We start from the raw sequence: 17,796 nt of genomic DNA on the forward strand, positions 1-17,796 counted from the left end.
CCTTCCTTCATTATTGACAATGATGCACACTGTAAGTAAAAGCCTTTAGGAGGAACTTCCGATGACTATTTATTATTATTATTATTATTAATTATTTTATTTCTGACAATGTCAAAAGGACAGGAAATCCTCTTCTTTTTTCTTTGATGGGTAGCCCTCAAACCTGCTGTCTAGTGAAATGTTAAGTATTAATGATAATTATTTCATAGTAATTACATCTGAAGAACACTCACTGCCTTAGACCTGGGGGCAGAGTGGGGGGGCAGCACCAGGTGACTGATGCAGAGGAAACTGTTATATTAAATATATTGTTTTGGAAAAAAAAATCGATGGAAAAATGTATACTTGATAAGAGGATAAAAACTTTATGAATGCAAAAAGTAACACTGCAAATTCAGAAACGGAGGTCCAACTATTTCTATTTTTATTGGATTTCCAATTTTAAATGTGTAATTTGCAAAATAATCTTTTTTCTTCCAAATGTTGGCATGCTGACAGCTATTTTTATTTATTTTGCTAGTAGTGGTTACTAGTTCTCCAAATACATTTTCAATAGAGCAAAATGATTTTAAGGTGTTTTTTGGGGGGTGGGGGAGGTGTGAATAGTAAATACACCAATTGAAAAAGAAAGAATTTAGGAAAAAAATTATTTCAGTTTAAAAAATTCTCACATTAAAAAAAAATAAGACAATCTGACTCACACATTGTAAGTTCTAAGAAAAGAGAGGGCCACTAATAGGTATGTGCTTGCTTCTGCCAACCAAGTAACCAGGTATTTTTCCTTGAGCATTACCTAGGCTGTGATGCAGCTTTGAATGGGTATTCCTTTTCAGGGCAAAGATTGCTGCTCACCCAGCCTTTGTCCTTTTAGGGAAGCATGAAAGGACATTGTTATGCAACCCAGCAGAAGCTCAATATCCCCCTCCTTAGGGCTCCTCCCAGGTCAAGAAAATCAAATGTTCTGGAGCCCTGAGTGGCCCTGCAGCAACGTGATCATGGTTGCTATCATGTGAAGCAGAACAATGACCCCTAAGGAGGTGGAGGTCTGCCTGGGACCACCCACTTGGCTAACACAGGTTTTTGTTTGTGGGCTTCTAGGAGAAGCAGAAAAACTTAAACACCAAGTCAAGATTAGGTGGGTACTAGCTTCCAACAGCCTGATGAGAGGGTATCCATAATGCTGGGCTGCCTCTCAGAACAGGCAGGTCCTGCCTTCACTACATGGTATGAGGCCCCTGTGCCCTTCCAGAAACCAGTGTCTGTATGGATTCCCCTTAGAGTGGGTGATCTTCTTCCCTCTCTCATTTATTTGGAAACATAGGATTAGGTCAATCACATTGGGTTGTTCCCATTTCCTTTTTACTCTACGTGGGTTTGAATAAAAATAGTCCCCACAGGCTCATATATTTGATCCCTCTTAGTCATCAGGGAAGTGGAATTCTTTAATAGGATTAGAAGGATTAGGAGGTGTGGCCTTGTTCGAGGAGGTGTGTCACTGTGGATGGGCTTTGAGGTTTCAAAAGCCCATGCCACATCCAGTCTCTCTTTCTTGGCCTATGGATCATGATGTAGTTCTCAACTACGGCTCCAGCACTTGCCTGCATGCTGCCGGGCTCCAAGCCATGATGACAATGGACTAAAGCTCTGAAACTGTAAGTCAGTCCCCAATTAAATGATTTCTCTTCTATAAGTTGCCTTGGTCATGGTGTCTCTTCACAGCAATAGCACAGTGACTAAGACACCCTACATCTATGAATATAATGGCATTGACTATTTTTATCGATGAAAACAGAAAGGTGCATTTAAACACCATCATTAAAGGTCTCCGATACAATGTCTAGTAGGAAGAAAAAGAGAAAAACTCAGAAGCCAGGGAATGTCTGTCCAGTACAGCATCTGATTAGTTTCAAATGGGCAGAAAACAGAGTTTTGGCCTGGTGCTTAATGTTAAATTAAATCACAGCAGCATGCCAGACCAAGAACACGATGTGCTCAGCCACTGGCTTTAGGTCTGGACCCAATTTTGACTACTGAACTGGCTGTATGGGTTTTCCCAGGAGGCCATGAAGGTCAATGCTGATGACCTGAGCTCCGGACCACCCTGTCCATAGCACTTGGAATGGCTTCCCTTTGCCAGGCTAGGGAAAGCTGAGGAGGGATAGCCTGGTATAACGACACCACAAGGAATCTTTAGCTGATTACTGCTAGGGCAACTGTGAACACAGAAGAAAATATCACCAATATTCTTCATTTATTTAATAAGTGGTTTCCTGACACTTTGCTACATTTCTTACTGTATATTAGGAACATAGCAGTTAGCATATGGACAAAAAAAAAAGGAGCACAGAATTTATATTCCATTGGGCAAATATAGAAAAGTATTTGAACAAGGTCTGTGGGCCACACGTTTCTTGGTGCTAGGCCTGGTGGGGTGATGGCCAAGTAGTGAGAGCTAAGTAGAAATTACTAAGACAATAACATCCATTGGAGAGATGAGCAGGAGGAATGAGAGCGAGGTATGGCCTTACCCCTCCTGACCTTATATGTAAGGTGAGACTGCATCACTGAGTAGGAATGGAGTGTAGCAAACCAGGAAAATGGCCCATGGCACTGGTATGTGGGGGTCACTTCAACAAATAGTAGGAAGAGTTCTGCTTCAGATGGGGCCCACAGCAAGATTCTGAGTGGAGGAGATAGAATCTGGTTTATATTTAACAGCCCTATCTTGGCTGCAGAGAAGGCTGTAAGACATCCGTAGTGGAAACACAGACATCAAGAGCAAGGTTATCACAACAACCCAGACTGATTCTATAAAGGAAATAGTAGAGATGGTGATGCTTTGTTCAGCTTCATATATTTCCAGGGCGGTCATAGGTATTTGCCAATGAACTTCAGTAGGTCAGCACAACCAACACCCAGGTTTCTGGAAGTCATTACAGAAGACCTGAAGGTGTCATTGACTGAAATTGACAGTGGGTAAAGCAGGTTCAGACAGGGACAGCAGGAGCTTAGTTGTAGACTCCTTAGGATGCCGCGCTAATGACATCCAAAGGAGAGACCAAGTGGCAGTTGGGACAGGTGAGATCTCTGGGTATGAGATACCAACTCAGGGAATGCCATAAAAATGATAGTGTGGAAAGTCACAAGTCTACACAGGGGTACTGAGAAGATGAAGACTGATAGGTGAGCCAGCCAGGGTAGTGTGGAGAGGAATCGGCTAGGAGAAGGTCATCAAGGTGAGCAAAGGTTAAGAGGGAATGTCTCTGCAGCATGCTCAGTGAGAGATGTGGGGACTGTGAGATGTTATCTCTCATGAATTAAAGATGGGGAAGACAATAGCATCCCTGTGGCCAAATGCCAATGATAAACAGAAGCAAAAGTCAAGGATGCAGGGGTGGGGGAGGGGAGAAAGAAATGCCCTGATGTCTTAGAAGATTCAAAGGTCGGGGTAAGTATCCAGGAGGTGGGGCTGGCCCAGGCCAGGAAGCAGTCTGAGGAGTGTGTACTGAGGAGCAGGAGGAGCAGCTGATGGCTGGCAGATGTGGAAGAGGTCTTGGAGTTTAACACTGAAATGGTCTCCACTAATGGCTTGATTGCCTGTGAGGAAAGCAGCCAGAGGGGTTGGGAAGAAGATGAGGTTAAGAAGGTTAGTCAGAGGTGGGAGAAAAGGCAGGAAGAGTGTGGGGCAGGGAAGGTCCATGGAAAAGGCTGGAGGCCGCTGCGGCTGCGGCATAGGCTTTGCAGGTGGTCAGAGGTGAGAGCCGAGCCCTGAGAGTAACGACAGAGAACAGGGCAGGTGACTAAGGATGGCAAGGGGTAGAGGCAGGAAGGAAAGCGGTGGGAGGGGGTGTGGGGTGAAGCTAGCCCTGAGGCTGACAGCTGTGACATCTGGGAGAGGAGAAGATGGTGGCTGGAGCTGTGACTTACCCCAAAGCACATGAAGCTTCAGGATTTCTTCCCACCTCACAACCAGAGTGAAGGAGGAGGAGGAGGAGTGAGGCGCAGAGTGGAATGAACATTTGGAGCTATTTTCCAAGGTGGCAGAGGGATGACTGGTGACCATTAGGAGTGTAGATGCCTTTCCCGGATGTCCCACATCACCTACATACAACAGCCACAGGGCAGCAGAATACACGTTTGTTCCTGTGACCCAAGGTTCAAATCAATGCCTCTATAGTAAGTCCCTCTTCTGCACCAGGTCCTGTGACTCAGGGGAATTAGAGGAGGCAGATCACTGAGCCCTCATGACAGAGATCTGGTCGCTGTCAACAACACAGGAAACCGTGGTAAACGCCCACAAGCTCCAGAACCTGTTTGGTGCAGTGTAGGGAACAGAGTCGGAAAGGCTCCATGCCAGAGGCAGCAATGAGTGGTCTGATAGATGTCCACAGACAGGTAGAGAGCATATACCAGGGTGTCAGGCAGAGAAAGCTTTGTGAGTACGGAACAGCTTTGCTTTTGGAGCCCAGTCAGGGCTGGCAACAGTCTAGGAGGAGCCTTGGAGGCAAGGCTTTGTGCTGTGATAGGCATTGCCCCAGGTAGAACATTGTGAGTTAGGTAAAATAAACACCAAACCACAGAGAATAATGGAATTGGCCTTGAGAATAACCAGGTAGGAACCCACAGGTTCCACAAAGAAGGGTATGGAAGGAGATTAGAGAGCTTCCTGAAAAGAAAGGCTATCATTCCAGCAGACAGGGATTCCCAACGTTAAAGCCAAAGCAGGGCAGGAACTGAAGGGATACATCTGACTGCAACATGGGGTGCTCGTGTCACCTGACTGCCAACAGGGGGTGCTCGAGTCTCCTGGCTTGAGTCTTCCTTGGGGGAAAGGGGTTGGTGCCGCTTCAACAGGGGGATAAGAGTGTCCAGGTTCAGCATTTGAACTTAACCCAGGCAACACATGAGGACTGTCAGAGCACACTCATGGATATCCAGTGGCAAGCCAGTACCGTAATCTCCCCTCTTGGTTTCAGGTCCCTGGTGGCAGGGAAGAAACAGGAACAATGGGCACATGAGGGGAATGGAGGTGGGAATGTCTCTTGTTGAAGTGCTAGAATCCCAGGCTGCCTGGGCTCCTTTGGTGGTCCAGGATGACCCTGAACTTGAGGTTCTCTTGCCTCCACGTCCCAAGTGATACGACCCCAGGCATGCAGCACTGCACAGGGATTGTACAGGTCTGGGGCTCAAACCCAGGGCCTTGTGGTGTACTACGGAAGTACTCTGCCTTCTCTACCACCCGAGAACACATCCTCCCCTCCAAATGTTTGGAGGAGCAATGGTTACAAAGAAAGTCTAAATGTCAACTGAGCTAGTGTCAATCACTCCATACTAGCATTTTTATGACTACGTGGAAGTCATCATTGAAGTTTTGCCTTTTTCCTCTTGACCCTTTGCACAGGTTTTTCTGTTCTCTTCCTTAAAAAGAGGAACATCCAGGCTTAAAAGATTGTTGTGAGACCAATCATCCATGTCTCGTTGCTCAGAGTATTATAGTTCTTTGCAGTCTTATTTACTTTGTTTTTAGTTGTACCTTAATATTATATGTAATGGCAAGACAACCCGAAGATTTTTCATCTAAATTACATAGTATTGTCTTTCTTCCTAGGAATAGTCAATTACGACTCAGAGAATAACCTGTGCTCACACTCCGTGTAACCTGATTATGCTTTTGAATTTACAGCTTTCCCTCTGCCCCCGATTCCACTGTAGGGCAAACAGAGCGTGCACAACTTCCAAGTAATGATCGCATATGTAGTTTTTCATGCACAACTGAGATACTCTGTTGTTTGAAAGGCACATCTTCCCCTCAAATTAATCTACTCTCTCTCTCTTGTTTTGGTTCTAATTTCATGGCCGCTATTGCTCCCCTTTATTGATGTGGCTGACACCCCGTGGAGAGGACGATTTATCAAAGACTCTGCACTCACTAGCTGGACTCTAAAAGTTCTGAGAGAATTATTAACACTATTACTATTCTGATGAAATACTTTCTTCTTCCTGTTTGAATTTCTTGAATCATGATCAAGTCATAAAACGAGGAATCAACTTGTCAATACGAAGTCATCAGCCGTGCGCACCTTTCATATGAAGTACATAATCAATAACAGGGATCTAAGCAGCTGCTTCAGGCTTTTTGGAGGATGAGTTAGTTAAGAGGGTGGTGTGGGGGGATCCCAAGACACCGAGCTAAATTCTGAAGGTATTCAAATCACCATCTGTTGTCAGTCACGTTTTCTGTCAGAGCTTATGCTTCTGGGTCACGGTCTAGCCTATGTTCAGCCCTTAAAAATGATTTCTGTGGCAGGAAAAATACAAATGCTTCCTACACAGAGTATTGTTTACAACCCTCCCATCCCAAGTCCTTTCTGCTTCTGAAATTTCTTATTACTTTATCAAAAATAAATATATTTAGGGTCAGCGGGATGACTCAGTGGGTAAAGGCACTTGCCACCTAAACTGATGACCTGAGTTTGATCCCTGGGACCCACAGGGCAGAAGAGAACCAACTCCTGAAGTTGGCCTCTGATCTCCATACATACACCAACACATACACAACACACATCACACACACACAAACTGTTGGGGACCGATTCCGGACAGCAGTGTCCTTACTTTATCAAACCTTACAAAGGCAGAAGTTCCTGGCCTAACCTCGGGCTGTACAACTTCCTGGAGTACCTGCTAATCAGCCAGCTGCAGGGGCCTGGGACCAAAGCGACCTCACCCTCCCTTAGGAATTTTCCATCCTTCTCTCCGTGCTTCCCCTGTTCCCCCTCCCTGCCTGAAGCCCTGTTTATAAGCTTCAACACCCAGTCAATAAACGGAGACCTCGATGCAACTCAGAATGTCTCTCTCTTCCTTTACGCGCCTGGTCTCCTTTCTCTCTCGCCCCCATTGATCTTTCAGGAGGTGCCTCCTCGGGTCTCATCAAATAACCTGGCCCGCGGGACCGGGCAAGTGGCGCCCGAACGTGGGGCTCGAGGCATGGTGACCTGCCGGACGACGGACAACGGAAGGGGCCCCGGAGAGGATCAGGGTAGAGACACCCGGACCGCATCACTCGTGCAACGTGGGAGAGTCTTGAGGTAAGTATGTCGTCCCATCGATCATGGGCAAAAATTTATCTAAAGAAGCTGTTTTTCTAAAGGAGATGAAAAGGTAATCTTAGGGAGAGAGGAATAAGAGTTAAGAAAAAGGATTTGATAAAATTCTTCCAATATGCGGAGGAGAAATGTCCCTGGTTAGTGATTAATGGACCAGGAATTCACCCTCTGACTTGGAACAAGGTTGGAAAAGATATTAACAAATTACTCAGAGACAGGGAAAATGTCCCCAATGCCTTTTTTAGTTTTTATGGTGTGATTAGAGATATTCTAAAGGAAGCAGAGGGAGATGGGCGTGTTTCACATTTACTAGCCCTTGCAGAGGATTTTCTCTCAAACTCCCCCTGCCTGACACCCAAGGGTCCAGAGGTTTATTGACATCTACCGGTAAGAGCGCTCTCTGTCCTGTCTGTGTCTCTGTCATGTTACTTTTGTTTTGTACCGGTCGATCGATTTGTACTTTGCAGGCTCTCACTGGGGCAGACGTGTCCGGACAGTGAACCTGGCGGCGAAGGGAGACGTCCCAGAGCCCTAAGGCCACCTCAGAGGTGACGATTTGGTTTAGGAGCATCTTTGGGTATCTTCCCCCACAATGGGAGGAAGTGCCACCTTGTATTTTGTCCCGGGAATTTGTCAGAGCCATTTTGTGGGTTTTTTTGTATGTTTTGTTGTGATCATTGTTACTTTACTGTCTCTCCTTCTCTTCCAAGAAAAAATTTTTTAACTAAATGAAAAAAGGGGAACTGCTGCAGGCCGCAGGAATATATCATAAAAACTCAGCTGGTTATGGCAAAGTCACTACCTGGAGGAATCAGGGAATTCCTCCAGAGGAAGCCAAATCCTAAGGAGTTTTTGGTGTTACTTGGCTTGTTATATATCAGCTGTATTCTGTTATAAAAATCATGTGTGCCTTCATAGTTTTCCCAATTGATTTTTCCCTAAGAAGGGCTAACAATGTGCACTGATCACTCCCTAGACATACACATTCCAGGCATTTGGAGAACAGCCCCAGGAAAGGCTTTCTCTGGGATCAGATATCTCCCCTAGCCATTTTCAAGGACACAAGGAAACACCACCCAGGTGGTCACCCAACTTCCGAGGACTAACAGTGATAACCACCCACATACAAGTCTCCTGACTTAAGGTAAATTCCACAAGGAGACACCGCCTAGGAGAGGTGGATGTTAAGTAATAGCTTTACACAGTTTAGCTTGGACCCTCCCTTTTATATACCAGGATTTCCAGGGCACAGAAAGGAAAAGAAAAAAGAGAATGGAAGAACTAGATGGGTAAGAACTTGAGAGGAACAAACTGAGATGGGGAAGAACTAGATTGAAGGGCTAAAAGAGAGGACTAGAGGAATGAGATGGAAGATGAGAAAGAGCCAGATGGGGAAGAACAAGATGAGAAAGAGCCAGAGATGGGAGAGGAGCTGATAGGGGAAAGAACTAGATAGATGAGAACCTAGAAGGGTCAGAACTATATGAAGGAATTAAGATAGAACCTAGAGGTAGATAAATATAGAGAAATCAGTCAAGAAAGGAGGTAGACATGAGAGCAGAATAGAAGCTATGTAGAGAGAGAACTGTCACAGAATAATAAAATGTATGAACAAAACAAAACAAAACAAAACAAAACAAAAAAGGTGCATGTCTGACTGACAGGGATGTGGAAGCCCCTGATGTCTGTTTGATCAAGGACAGAGATCCTCGAGTCTGGATTGTTTTTTATGTGATTGAACCTGGAGGGTTACCCCCCCCCCCCCGCCAGAGCACGTCAGGCTGTCATTGTTCTTGGAGCTTTGTTGGTTGTCTTGTTGGGGCAAAGTTTTTTCGTGTGCCCTTGGTCTTGTGTGTAATGTATTGTTCTCATTGTTGACTTGACTGTGACGGACCCTATGGGACAGTTCCCTTCTTCTCTACTAGACCTTTGCCTAGCCCACTGGAAGGATGTGTGAGCCACAAAGGAGGGAACTGAGTTCCCCACCCCCACTCCCTGATTGAACTGAGATAAACAGGTAGCTCCTGCCAGGTGGGGCTTGCATACTGCAAGAGGGGCTTGCTGGCTGTGAATGAGGCCGTCGTCTCAGTGCTGATGTTCCGGTTCTTGGATTGTCTGTGTAGATGTTATTTGTTTCTGTCTACTAACCTCCCTTATTTTCCTAGAGGAAGAGGAGGAAAGAGAGGCATAACAAAGGCCATCTCCGTCCCTCCCTAGCTCTCTTGACTGCAGCCAGCCGGCTGCTCTCAGGAGGGTGGGGTGTGTGCTCTCCATACAGGCGGGCAAAGACAGGAGCTTTGGACAGGGCAATGGGAACTGCCTGCAATTGACAAAAACTGTGTGAACACTAAAGAGAGAATCTGACCCTCCCTTCCTTTACTGTGATAACTTCAAGGTCTCTTCTGCCGGCCAGCAGCTTCTCTTGTTAACCCTTCTCTGTCCTGGTATTGCTTGAAAAGAAATGTTAAATTACCAGTTCAAGATACTGGGAAAATTATGCTTCTGTTTCCACAGGAAAAATAAAAATTTACATGGGTTTTGGTCATTTGAGTTCAGTGGGTTTCAAATACTTGCCATCATTTAAGAGAATTGGTTTCAAATTATTGTTGGTTAAGATAAAAAATAATGTTTTTATAAAAAATGACTTGAGATATATATATAAGAAAGAATGAAACATGTTTCATATTTCTTTGTCTTGCTATTCTGCTGTTACATTGAGACTCCAAAGGGTCATAGTTGTAAAAATGTCTGTCTACAGGTATGAATGAAAAATGTGGCCACATGTATGTTTGGTTTTGAATGTCTGAGTTTGCGTGTCCTTTATGTTAAGAAATGCAAGTTAATACTAGTCATCTGGCTATTCAGATACTAGTTTAAAGCATAAACTGTTTTATTTTAATATAAAAAAAACTGAGAGGTATATTTGACTAATATATCTATAGGAGAACAAATTGTCCTGGTTATTGTTACCAAACTTAGAGATATTTTCAAGATTAGGCCTAGATTTGTTTGGCTCAGATACATTTAATAGATAATGGTCCTCAAACCTGTGAAAGATCTGATGAATATGGCGTTTACATTATTTGATAAAAAGCTTACTATAGCAAACAGAGACTCTGAGCTCCCCAGCTCCTAGCAATGACTCCCAAGGTCTCCAAAGAAGATATGAAACAATAACAAGAAGATGCCACCTGAATTGTGGACAATGCTGTCCTGACACCTGTCCTGCCAACACTATGAAGACTATAGGAGCCTGGGATGATGACAGTCTGGGTAATGGATAATCTATGTTGTTTTTTAAATAGACTTAAAAGTCTGCACTCAGGTAAAGTTTATCCTTCTCAGATCTTTGATGACATTGATGACTGGGCTAGCTATAGCTTTCTCAGCTTAATAATTGATTGATCAATGGATTAATTAATTAAAGCTAATAAGTCTCTTTAAAAAAGGTTCTAAATATAGACTTACAGATGCTTTTCATTGGGCCAAGGAAATTTCAGTCCAATCTATACTTGGTTCTCTAGATAGAAAAGACACTATGGATTTCAGGGCAAATTGATAATACTACAATTACTAAGACTATGGGTCTAAAAGTTCCAAATAAGTTCGTAAGTTTTAACTCCTGTTCCTAGTTTATATCTGTCTCAACAGGTTTCCACTTGGCTGACAGATACATCCAAGCATCATTTGCTGGTGACAACCTACTGCAAATGACTATGAGCCCTGAACTTGCTGAAAGCTGATGTGGACCAATTCAGCCAATACGCATACCATCTCTTCAGCTGGTCAATAAAACGTTCCCTCTTGTCTTTGACTAACATTCTGGCTTTCCAGGGCTTTGATAACAACGTCCCAATGTCAGCAGGAAGTAATTATAGAAGAGAGAAAACATCGACCCTGTTTCCCCCCCACCCTGGAATGTTAGCTCAAAAGGGAATTTCTTGTCATAGGGAACCTGAGATAAAGTTCCAAGTTGCTTGAGGATAAGGAACTCTGTCAGCCATCATAAGGCTTTTGGCCTTGTGCTTCTGCTAATTACTGTTGGCTCTTATATCACTGATGTCTTAACTAAATGATGATTCATGTCTGGGTACCACTAAACTGAGGATGCTAGCATTCCAATATCCACCTCTGAACCCATGACACACTTGCAGATGGCAAAAACTAAATAAGGGGAAGCTCGCTTTGCCATTGATAATGGGAAAACTCTTATGCTCTGGTCCAATTGGTCTCCGATATGGAATTCTTTGAGCAGAGAGGCAGATACACTCGAGAACCTGTGTCTATGACTATTGTCCTCTTGTTAGGTATTGGGGCATCACTGCAGGAATTGGTACAGGAACTACTGCTCTCGTGCAGAGCAACCACCTTATGCAGTCACAAATGGCTATGACTACTGACCTAGAGGCCATAGAAAGATCCATTTCTGCTCTGGAGAAATCTTTAACCTCGCTCTCTGAGGTTGTGTTACAAAACAAAAGAGGTCTGGATTTACTATTTTTAAAGGAGGGGGTATTATGTGCAGCCTTGAAGGAAGAATGCTGCTTTTATGTCGACCACACTGGTATTGTCAGGGAATCGATGGAAAAATTAAGGGAAAGGCTGGCTCAAAGCAAAAGCGAGTTTGAAAATCAGCACGGGTGGTTTGACCTTTGGTCCCTGGGCCTTTCAGTGGTTGATTCAGTTTATCAAAAATCAGATTGATTCGGCCTTACCACGACACGTCTCGATTCATTATCACAGAGTAGATTCCAAGGAGGCCGGCCAGGAGTCCCATCAAGGACTCAGATTCAGTGTCCTAAGGCCCTAACGTCCCCACGGTCCTGCTAGAGGGTACTCAATGACGGGAATAGTACAGGGCCCACGCCGGAGACAACAGCATACAGAGGTCGCCCAAGACCGGCTCAACATGGCATGCTGCCGAGTGTGGGAAGCCCCCTGTGTAGCCTAAGACAGGGACTCTCTCGGACCTTAGCCACCCCGATCACATGGACTTGGTCCATTTTTGAGAAAAGAGGGGGAACTGTTGGGGACCGATTCCGGACAGCAGTGTCCTTACTTTATCAAACCTTACAAAGGCAGGAAGTTCCTGGCCTAACCTCGGGCTGTACAACTTCCTGGAGTACCTGCTAATCAGCCAGCTGCAGGGGCCTGGGACCAAAGCGACCTCACCCTCCCTTAGGAATTTTCCATCCTTCTCTCCGTGCTTCCCCTGTTCCCCCTCCCTGCCTGAAGCCCTGTTTATAAGCTTCAACACCCAGTCAATAAACGGAGACCTCGACGCAACTCAGAATGTCTCTCTCTTCCTTTACGCGCCTGGTCTCCTTTCTCTCTCGCCCCCATTGATCTTTCAGGAGGTGCCTCCTCGGGTCTCATCAAATAACCTGGCCCGCGGGACCGGGCAACAAACACAGACACACATACAGATACACACACAGATATAAACAAAGACACACACACACAAACACAGACAGACAGACAGACACACACACACACACACACACACCCCACCCCACATCATACCAATTCAAACACTAATTCTTTTGAAAGCGAATACATTCAATAAATTAAACATGCTTGCTAGAAGTATCAATACTCCAAGGGCCTCAAAATGTGCAAAGAATCTGCATGTTGGGATGGGAAGTGTCTTCTCCATGCCCCAAGAGCTACACACACGTGCCTTTGAAAAGTGTACCGAGCACAGAGAGTGTAGGACTGTGTTCATGCCATAGAAGCACTCTACCATCGAGCTCCACCTCACATTCAAGAAAATACTGCTGAATATACAGGCATAAAAGGAAGTCTTACAGGAGAAATCTGAGAGAGGATTTTCACATGCTATGTCCAGAACTCAACAGGTACTCAAAGTCAGAGTAAGTCAATGAACCTTGGCCATACAGAGAAAACATTTGGCCCACAGAGGTGGGATCAATAGGAAAGAGACTTATTCCGGCCCCAGGCTGAAGAAGAGGCCCCTGACACATAGATAAGCCTGCCAACTTCCAGAATGCCAAATGATGCCACGCCCTTTCTCCTTGCTGCTTCGTTCCTCCACCTAGGCCCCTGCTTTACCTCCAGTTCTGAACCTTTGCCTTCCAAATATACATCTCATCTAATCGTTTTTACAATGTGCTGCAGCCATACTGATGTCCTAAATAATAACTCAAATTGAGTCACTCTTTACTGAAACTGAAACCACACAAACATGATAGCTTCCCAAGGCGTATTTCAGAGGGCAGTCAAGGCTGTTTGAACTATTTCCCACACCTCTTTTTAAACTTTATTCCTTGCTCATTTGCCATTCACTGCTCTTGGACTCGGAAATGGAGATGTCCGATTTCCCCCCAAGCAGGTTCCCCTTCCTGGCCCCCTGTTCCATCTCCAGGAAGCTTTCCCCAGCCCCTCTCTGTAGTTCAAATCTTCTCTATCACTCACACCCACGTAATTCCAGCACTACCTGTGACTTCTGACCACAAAGCAAGTGTACACTCTCCAAACTCTGAGAGCACTTGCATAAGACTTACCACTTTCAACCTGAGGTTAGCGATTCTGGTGAATTCTCTTCATTCTATGCCAAGCTATATGTTCTTTAGGGCAAAACTGGTTCAACTTGTTTGTGTTCCCTTGAAGTGACCAGCCCTGCATCTTGTCATGTATGCAGTAAGCATGTAAGGCCACATCTGTAGAATCAAAGCTCTGTCACAGTCACGCTCACTCTAGTTTCCTGTCCATCTGTCTGTCATCTTTTTCTAGCATAACTGTTCCTTGTTTCTATTAAAGCCCCAGACATTGGGCAATGGGCAGGAAGGGGAAACAGGAAGGAGGAAAAAGAAGTAACCAGCACAGGAGGTCCTGTTTTCTGCCCTCTGCTCCACAGCTACTCAAGACTGAGAAAGGAGCTAATGAGGAAGGGTACACGCTCCATCTCAGATGGCCTTCCATAGACCCTGAGACAATGTGCAAGAGAGGAGAGTGTCTGAACACGGGCTCCGAAGGACAGCCAGAGAAGAAGAGATGCGGATCCTTGTCAGGAAAATTACAGTCAAACTTTAGTTAACGGTATAATGAGATTAACAGAAAGAAAGTGTGGACAGAAATACCTGTGCCAAACAGAGCTGCATCACCCACAGCAGTGGAGTGTGTACCTGTCAGTGACCCTCAAGTTAACTGGGTCTGCACAGAGAGACAAGAAATGAGCTGCTGTCAAGAATAAAGTGCTAGGAAGGCAATCCTTGTAACGATTAAGCGGGCACAGGCCATTTTTCATGCTTATATAGGAAATTTGTTTTAGAAATCTCAACTAGCCCAAAATCATTTCCATTGTAATTACAACGGCCTGGGGTCCTCTGCTAAGGAAAAATGTGGGGAGACATTTGATAAGATAATGGTCGTATGGATCAAACTATTAATAATAATTTCATTTAATAAAATGGTTACTGCCTCTCATCCTGCCATGACAGCATTTTATTTTCAGAGTTCTTCTTCACTTAGAAGAAACAGGTGAAACACAAACATTATCTTTATTAAGCCCCACACCAACTTAAAGACACAGGTGGCTGCCTTTGACACGTCTTTAACTGTGTAGCATTTGTGCATGCGCACACAACAGTATCCAAAGAAATTACATGGTAGATAAGGGGAACCCACCAAAGGTCAAAAGATAATTTTTAGGACTGAAGAATCAGTAAATGCTTGGCCCATGACCTTAAGGACCTACGTTTAGATCCTTAGCACCCACAAGGAAAGCCAGGCAAGGCAGCAAGCCTGAAATGCCAACATTAGGGTGTGGGGAGAACGAATGAACTCTGGAGTTTACTGGGAAGCCAGGCTCACCAAACTGCTGAACTGAGTTCAGTGAGAGATTCTGTTTCTAAGAATAAGTTGGAGAGCAATCGAGGAAAACATCCAACATTTACCTTTGGCCTCCACATACATGTGCATACATGTCTACATATGTGCTTGCATGTCCACACACAAGTACATATCCATGAATGCATATACATATAAAATAATTTTGTGTCTTATAGTTTTTTCAAAAATGTCTATCATCATCTTTCATCTATCTATTCATCCATCCATCATCTATTTATCTATCTTCTACATAATATCCCAAGTAAAAAAGACAAAGCTAAATCACAACATTTACACAAAATCTCAGAGAAAAGTTGGCATGCAATACATCTCTTGCAATGGTGGCAGAGACACAGCCCATCACTATCTGTCACCCCCAGACCGAGGAGTTCCCTTCCTCCTTATAGATCTTCACTCAGGTAAAGTTGGACTCCTGAGTGTTCTGTGGAACAGAATAAGTCAGGAAGAAGCAAAGTTAGGGAGTTATTAAGGAGCTATGAGGCAGAGTAGATAATTTACACACTGGAATGTAGAAACAGTCGCTCCCAGGAACAATGGAGGAACCCATCTGGGACACGGGTGTGTGTGGCCCTCTCAAGAGAGAAAGCAGCAGTTAGGTATCTACTACTACTACATACGTAATTCAATACTTTTAAAGGTACTTTGCATTCAAGGACGTGTTTTGTAGAGTGGGTTGGAGATTAAAGTGCTGTGGAATGTCTTTCTGTATGCTGTGAATATGTGTGGCTCCCATTGGATAACAAGTAAAGCTGTTTTGGCCTATGACAAGAAAGCTTACAGCCAGGTGGGAAATCTAAGCAGAGATACAGAGAGAAGAAGGGTGGAGTTGGGAGAGATGAGAGCCTGCCACTGAAGGAGCAACAAGATGCCAGCAGACTGGTAACACATGGCAACATATAGATTTATAGAAATGGGTTAATTTAAGATGAAAATGCTAGCTAGCAAGAAGCTGAAGCCATAGGCCATACATTTTGTAATTAATTGATTATTTTATAAGCAGCTATGGGACCACGGGTAAGAGAGATTCATCTGGACTGCTGGGCAAGGCAGGACTAATGGGGCTACATTAAAATTTAAAAGTTAAAGTTCAAAAACTAAGTAAAAACATATACAAGCTCATTTCTCTTTTTTTTAACCTTTAAGAATTTCCCTTGGTAAATGAAATTGTAGAGCAGTTTCATGGGGTGTATTGTTCAGATTTAGGAAAGAGAAAAGGTGATGTCACAGATAAACTCAAGGCCCCAAGTGAGCGCCGTCTGTTTTACCATTCTTGCTGGAGGCAGTTTTTGGAAGCAGACACAATTTCTAGAGTGAACCTCTGGATTTGTCAACTGTATTGAGGTTTCTGAGTTCAAGAGCAAGAGGTTTCTTTTCCTTTCCCGTCTCTCCATTGTCTTGTCTTCCTATTCTGCCTCACTTTGAACAAGAGCTCCGATGTGAATAAACTACGTCATCATCAGTAAGCAGCTGCAGGACGGAGCCACATCATTAGCGATGCCAGTGGGTATAGATGACGCCAATGCCATGGCTCTGGCGATGGGTTTCTCGACTGTTTACTAGAACTCTGAGCTCATCAGATACGGACAGATGAGGTTGCTGCATACCACTTGTTAAGTGCAAAGCAGGTGTCAGGCTCATTTTCAAAGATTGTGTCTCAGAGGTAGTTATGGATCACTCTAAAAATACAAGTGTGTTGAAGAAAGTTGGTGGCCGCACTCATCCCTGCCCAACCCTCCGTGGTCCCTCACAAACGGCTTTCGGTTCCCCAGCTTCCTGTGCAGTCTTTGAAGAAGTTACGCAGTGAGATGTTCTCTAAGCCGCCTTTAATGGGGTCTAGTGAAGTATATCCTGTATATACTTAGGTGACTCGGGAGGAAACAATGCGTGCTGCCTAAGCATAAGGACCAAGGTTTGAGTCCCCAGAATCTGTGTAAATGCCAGTTGCAATTATTGGTAATTCCAGAAACCCATGAGGAGATAAACGGTGGAAATAGGACCATCTTAGAAACTCTTGTGTCAGCTAGCCTGATGTACATAGTGGAAAAATAATAAAGAGACCCTGCCTCAAATGACGTCCTCTGACCTCTATGTAACACACACACACACACCGAACCTCCCACCCCAGACACATACACAAAAATTCTCCTATAGAATTGACTGACAATCAAGTGTCTTCTTTGGTTGAAAGACAAATATGATCCCCATATGATCCCCAGGACACCAAGAGTACAAAGCAATCCCAATGGCAAGGTCAACAAAGGAAAGCATGCCAATGCATTATTCACTGCTCTGGGCCATTACTGTTTCAAATAAAATAGTGCACTTGAAAACACAGAAACTTTCTTCTTCTTCTTATTATTATAGTTTTCATCACCATCGTTGTCAGTAGCAACATAACAGGCTGGGTCATACTGATGTGGTTTATTACCCAAAGCCAGGAAAAGGGAAGTGTCTTCGTGGGGCTCCTTACAGTCCTGACATATGGCAGGACAACTGTCTTCATCCAACGGCCCCCCCAGCCAGGCTAACCACACCCTGATGAGCTGAACATTCTTATACAGCTCCACCTGAAGCTCCGCTGTTTTGTAACATGAAACAAACTTGTTTTAAACAACTGAATGGAAACTTTGGAAAACTTCTGCCCCCAGGCTTGTCTCTGGTATGATATAATTGTGGGTTTGGGGTTTATAAGCCCTATCCTGCTTGGGTTTAAGGTTTAGATTTCTCCCCGGCATGGGCCTGCTGTCTACCACAGGCAAAGAAAGCACTCTTAATCTGACCTTCATCAAGTGGCTTTCTCCTGGGTCTTGAGTGGGTA

At 44.4% G+C, this 17,796-nt stretch overlaps 1 protein-coding gene across 2 annotated transcripts in view; it reads right to left on the reverse strand.

Annotated features, from left to right (window-relative positions):
- Window positions 1–17,796, reverse strand: part of Ptprm (protein tyrosine phosphatase receptor type M) — a 713,675-nt gene that overhangs the window by 221,939 nt on the left and 473,940 nt on the right. The window lies entirely within an intron of this gene.

Source organism: Peromyscus eremicus, chromosome 13 (genome assembly GCF_949786415.1).
Source record: "Peromyscus eremicus chromosome 13, PerEre_H2_v1, whole genome shotgun sequence".
NCBI classification, from domain to species: Eukaryota; Metazoa; Chordata; class Mammalia; order Rodentia; family Cricetidae; genus Peromyscus; species Peromyscus eremicus.